Genomic DNA, 5913 nt, shown 5'->3' on the forward strand with positions numbered 1-5913 from the left:
CTTAGATCAATTTTCCTTATAAGTCATTTTCCGTGGTAATCTCAACTTTGTAGTTAATTTCCAGCGACCACAAGGTTTATTTCGTGCCTTAGATATTCCCTATATTAGTCAAGAACACAAACGATTTATATATAGTAAAAAATTAGGTAATCCTAACCAATTAAGTCATATCGCTTATGAGGTTGAAATTAGGTGATACAATCAGGTCACACTTCCTTCAAACAGAGCTTTAATTTTGACTTATAAGTTAAATCGACTTTGAAGGCATAGCTTTGGTCAAAATTTAGTCATTTATAAGCTAATGTATAACTTTGAAGTCATTAAATTTTGAAGGCATTTTTATAGGTTTAAATTTCGTAATTTTCGACCTGTACAGAAGACTTCAAACAATATTTAACTGCTAAGACGTTTTTTATGTCAAAAATTAGTAATTTTTCACTTAATTAGGGCGACCTGACTTTGATTTGGTCAAGATGCCCTGCTTTGCTGCTTGGGATAGAAGTTGGAGGATTAGAAGAATTCTTAAATTCGTGTACTATATATTCAACTCTTCTAATAGCTTTTAATAAATTAAATCAGTAGTATAACTACACTGGTTCTAACTCAGGTTCTCCGAAGGGAGTGCGGGGCGCGGAGGAAGGGAGGGGATAGTGCGGAGAAGGCCCCAACATGGTGACGCATATCAATGATATTGCTGTTTATGTAAACAGCGATACCATTGATACTCGTCGCCATGATGATATTATGTTCACTGGACCCCGCCGCCGCCGCCGCCGCTGCCGCCCTCCCAAAAACGAGTCGCCGCTCTCCCCAAAATGCGTCGCAGGCCTCCCCAAAATGGGCCGCCACCCTTCCCTAATTTAACTATAATTTATAATTATTTTTTGGAACAATCATAAAATATGGTTGGTCCAAAAAATTCGGTTGCTGACTGTAATACATATATTTATTGAGAGATAGAATTGTAAACATAATTACCTCCTCCTCCTCCTCTTCCTCCTCCTTCTCTTCTCCTCCGCTAAGCAAACTTCTATTTCTCCTCCTCTTCCTCCTTCATCACCTCCGCCACCTTATCGGCAATCTCGATGAGGTGGTAGAAAAAGTCGAGCAGGAATTGAAGAATTTCCTCATGCTTATCAGCAAAAGCACCCTCCTCATGATTATCAGCAGAGGCACCCTCCTCATGGTTATTAACAGAGGCACCCTCCTCCTCCTCCTCCTCCCCCCTCCTCTCCCTCCCCCTCCCCCATCCCCCCTCCTCCTCCTCCTCCTGTGATGCGAATGAAAAATATTTTATTCGTATTTTTTTTACGTCGTTTCCTTCATACGTATTAAAAACTAAAGCTGAGAGCTCGCAATCGACGAGCTGATGCGTGTTGAAGATGCCGCTGCCGCGTATAACGTTCTCTGACATCGCTAGCACCTCTTTCTGGAAAAAAAGGGAGAAAGGGAATAAAAACACTTTTGATTACTATTCACTTTTTTACCATAGAATAAAAATGCATTAGTCATCCTAAACGCGTCTATAAACAAAAAAATACTTATCTTATGGCTTATATTTTGATGGCATTAATGGTGATGATGACGGACACGTTGTCCTCTCTCTCCCACCGGTTGTAGGATGCAGTTCTCTTTGTCCCATCCGTTGCGGTCCTATGCTTACCATTACTTATTATTCGTACTATCTCTTCCTCCCGTTGTATTCGCTCCTACGTTCTCTTTTCTTCTCGGATGAGATTTTATTAAATAGATATGTAGTAGATAGTATTTATTTTCAATTTTTGAATGATATGACTTAGCAACTAATAATATTTAATAATATTTTAATAGTATAAGACGAGCAGTCAAGCGCGATACCTCTTACTATCTATACTTATCATCTTTTTTTCTCTCTTTCCCCCGTTGCATTCTCTATCCAACTCTCACGTTTTGTCTCTTCTCTCGCACGCAAAGATTTAAGATTTTTATTCTACCGAATTAATGAGTGCAAATCGAACGTTCAATGAGAGCGCGATGACCATTAGACATAATGATAACGTCGGCACGCGTAGTGTAATATAAAACCGCCGAAGAATGAACCGAGTGAAGGATGAACCGAGGAAAAGATAATAGGAAGGTAGCCGAATAATTCCTTACCACGGATATAGTTCAAATATACATATATTTTAGCACAGCTTTTTATAAAACAGAATGAGAAAAATATTTATTAACTTATTTATTTTTATATGATTACGATTCTATACATATATGATATAACTATAAATTTATGTTTCTTTCACGAGAGATCCCCGACCTCTTTACACCATCACTGTCATCTTCTCTCCTATTTTTTGCTCAATATACGGTTCATTGCCATAGCATCGTTCATCAGAACCGTTGCACAGTGGTTGATAATGCTCCGGTTCTATTGATAAGAATCGAAGCTTTCGCATGTATTATACCCACAGCGTCCGAGAGATTATGTATGTTCTTCATCGTTCACAAGACTAACCGACTGATAGAGTTTGATTTTAAGAGAGAGACTTTAAACGATTTGACTGAAATCGTCGAGTCTACTGAGAGAACGAAGAAAAATCATTGCTGTCTAGAATTTAGGGATGTAGAGTAGGGATGTACGCTTGTAACAAAAAAGTTTAGACTATCCTGATAAGCATATTGTTTTCATATCTGCTCGTCTATCGTTCTTTCACTAACAAAAAAAAATGCTTAACGAAGAATGCATTGCCCCCCCCCCTTTTTTTAAGAAATTCCAAATTATCTGACATGGAGGAAATGAGTCATCTATGAAAATGAGTCACTCCCATTATTATTATTAAATACATATCGTACTGCTACTGAATAGATATCATTATTGATAGATTATTAATAACAGAGAAAAGGGAAATTAAATGTATTTTTAAAAAAATATAATACTTTATTTTTTAAACTTGATACAATTCTTTTTGACAATTCTTTTTAAACTTGATACAATTCTTTGCGACCACCAGTTGTATATTTTAAATACATTCTATAACGCAAAATTCTTAACATGTTTTCCACATCGCATGGTATTAGTAACATCTAGATTATTTAAAGACTCTATACCTTCGTAATCAGCATCCATGATCTCAAGTCGTCGCTACCGAGTACATCCGCTAGTCATTCATGTATTTTAAATCCTTTTACGTATACGAGAGTCTTATTGTCGTTATTCTCTTCCACAACAATTACAGCCATTGTAATCAGGCTTTTTTTTTCATCATGCTGTACGGAATCATCCCATCATCCCATTTTAATCCAAGGTGATAAGCATTCAGCCAGAAAGCGCAATCCTTTTCGATTTTTGTTAAAAAATTCGATGGCATGGGATACATGTAAAAATGTAATGAGAGAGTGGCTCCGTTTCTCAACACCATCACTTCCTTCACGATAAAATTCTTCCAACGATAAATCCTTGTACAAACAATCAAAATAGGCACGTAATAAGACAGCATGTTTTCCTTATACATTGTGTTTAACGCTATTTCAAAGAGATTTTAAATCGATTCCAGAAGTGATAGTAGTATATGGGCAGCCATGGGGCGTTGCAACAAACCCCCTCCACTCTACCCTGGCGTCAAAACAAACCCTCTCCACTCTACCCTGGCGTCAAAACAAACCCCCTCCGAGCTGTCAAAACGAACCCCCTCCACGCCTTCCCAGACGTCATGGGCGCGGCCTAGCCGGGTCCGTCTGGAACAATGAGAGCTCTGATTGGGTGGAGACGAAAAAAGGTGATAATGAGGTAATTATATATAAATAAAGCATTTTGATTGGTTCGCTCCTTGGCTGCCCATACACTGATTGGTTCGCTCCTTGGCTGCCCATACACTGATTGGTTCGCTCTATGGCTGCCCGCGTTGCGATTGACGAGGGAGAGGTCACTTTAAGAGAGAGAGAGAGAGAGAGAGAGAGAGAGAGAGAGTGAAAGTGAAAATGGAGAATGGGAAAGCCGAGGAAAGTACCTCCCGAGACATTTTTTTGCCAGGGGAAGAGGGGAAAGGTACAGACATGAATAGCACGCAGTTCTTTACTCTGCAAGTTATTTTTTACTGCTGTGCCCCTTTGTCTGCGGCGTACCGACGTTTATTATTTATTGGATCTTTTACGAAAATTTTTTGTCTGGAAGGAGAGGAGGAAAACACGAATGAACAAGTTCGTGTCTCTTTGTAGCAGACTTGAATTGATATACCCTTGGTTTATAAATTTAAAAAAAAGTGAATAAATTCTTTTTTTTTGTACTTTATGTTGGTGTTGATTTTATTTTAAAAAAAGGGTGAAGGTTTATATTAACCTAATTCTGACAAGAAATATGGAAAAGAAGATGACGGTTGAAAGGGAACGAATGATTAAAAAACAGACGAGGGTTTATGTTACAAAGATGTATTTATTGATACAAATTCTTCTTCATAGGAAAAAATACATATGAGAATAATCTAAAAATATTTAGAATCATTAAACTTTCATCGGAGGATCAACAGCAACGCATGAGTAGGAGAAAGATTCGCGATTCGAGAGAATTATATAAAAAATTTCCTTATACCGTAATGAAATTAATTCTAAAAATATTATAATATTAAAATACATATCGAGAAAAGTTAAATCGTTAATTTGTCTACGTATATTGCGCTCAATTTCGTCGTAATTTCCCCGCAGCGTTAATTTTATAATTTCCTGATTAATATAACTTACTGGGAGTTTCAGCTCGATTTCTCGAATTAAATACTGCGCACACTTGTTAACATTATCGGTTAAAGTTTCTAATTGTTTTAAATGCGCATCGGCACATTTTACAACGTTTTACAGTCCGAGAAAGGTAGTCTTCTGCATTACACAGCGTAGGTTCTTTATTTCTTCGACGAGGTGTTGAATCGGACGTGATTTCTTCTTTTCGAAGATTTCCGCTGATATTTTCCATAGAGCGAAATTCTTCTTCTTCTTCTTTATACGCCAATATTGATTTCGCACCGTAAGATGTGGTAAAACTGATAGAAATATTTTTTATGACAACAGAATTCGTTTTCGCTGTGTTATCACTAGTTAAATACTCGTTCATGAGTCCCATATTATCTTGAAACTGTTTCCAACTGTCGGCGTCGAAATAAATACCGTCAGCATTGTTTCCACTCAATTTTACAAGAGATTTGAAGATTCCCTCGCTCGTTCTTTGCAGACCCACATGAATCGTCTTCGTATGCGAGTTGTTGAGACCATACGTTGTCGTAAACAGCATATGAAATCGTGTGTTTCTTCCCACGTCGTCGTTACGCATCTTGAAAGAATCCGGATTGAGTACATTTCCCCGTCTGAATTATTGTCGACTTTTAAGCTGTCCATTGTTCTTACTTCACTGTATCACCAAACGATACAATTACTCCAAGATGATAGGGTAGAAACTAAGAAGTAGAGCATTTGCTTGCTCACGAAGTTGGGGCTAGGAACGACGAGACTCGAATGAAACGGACTCGTGACGGTACCGACGACATCATCTCCCCCTCTCCGATGTTATTTAATGAAAAATATTCTGCGCGCGCAAAAGAAAAAAACCAAAAAACAATGATTTTTCTATATTTTTCCGTTAAAATATCTGAAAGGGAGAGGTAAAACAAGAACGAACAAGAACGGACATGTTCGTTTTACGTTGTTCCGACTGTTGAATCATACAAAATATCGAAGAAAAGATTCTGTCCAAATTAACAAAAAATTTTTTAAATTATTCTATAAAAAAAAAGGGTTAGCTTTTCAAAGAAGACAGACAGGGAAAGGTAAACAAGAACGAACAGGAACGTACAAATTCGTTTTTATGATATCCTGTCTGTTGCGTGTTACAAAAATTATTGGAAAAAGTGTATCCTCCGACGCGATATAAAAATCTACGATACGTCGCAATCGGCC

The sequence above is a fragment of the Mycetomoellerius zeteki genome, unplaced genomic scaffold, assembly GCF_001594055.1.
Source record: "Mycetomoellerius zeteki isolate Tzet28-1 unplaced genomic scaffold, Tzet1.0 scaffold495, whole genome shotgun sequence".
Taxonomy (NCBI): Eukaryota; Metazoa; Arthropoda; class Insecta; order Hymenoptera; family Formicidae; genus Mycetomoellerius; species Mycetomoellerius zeteki.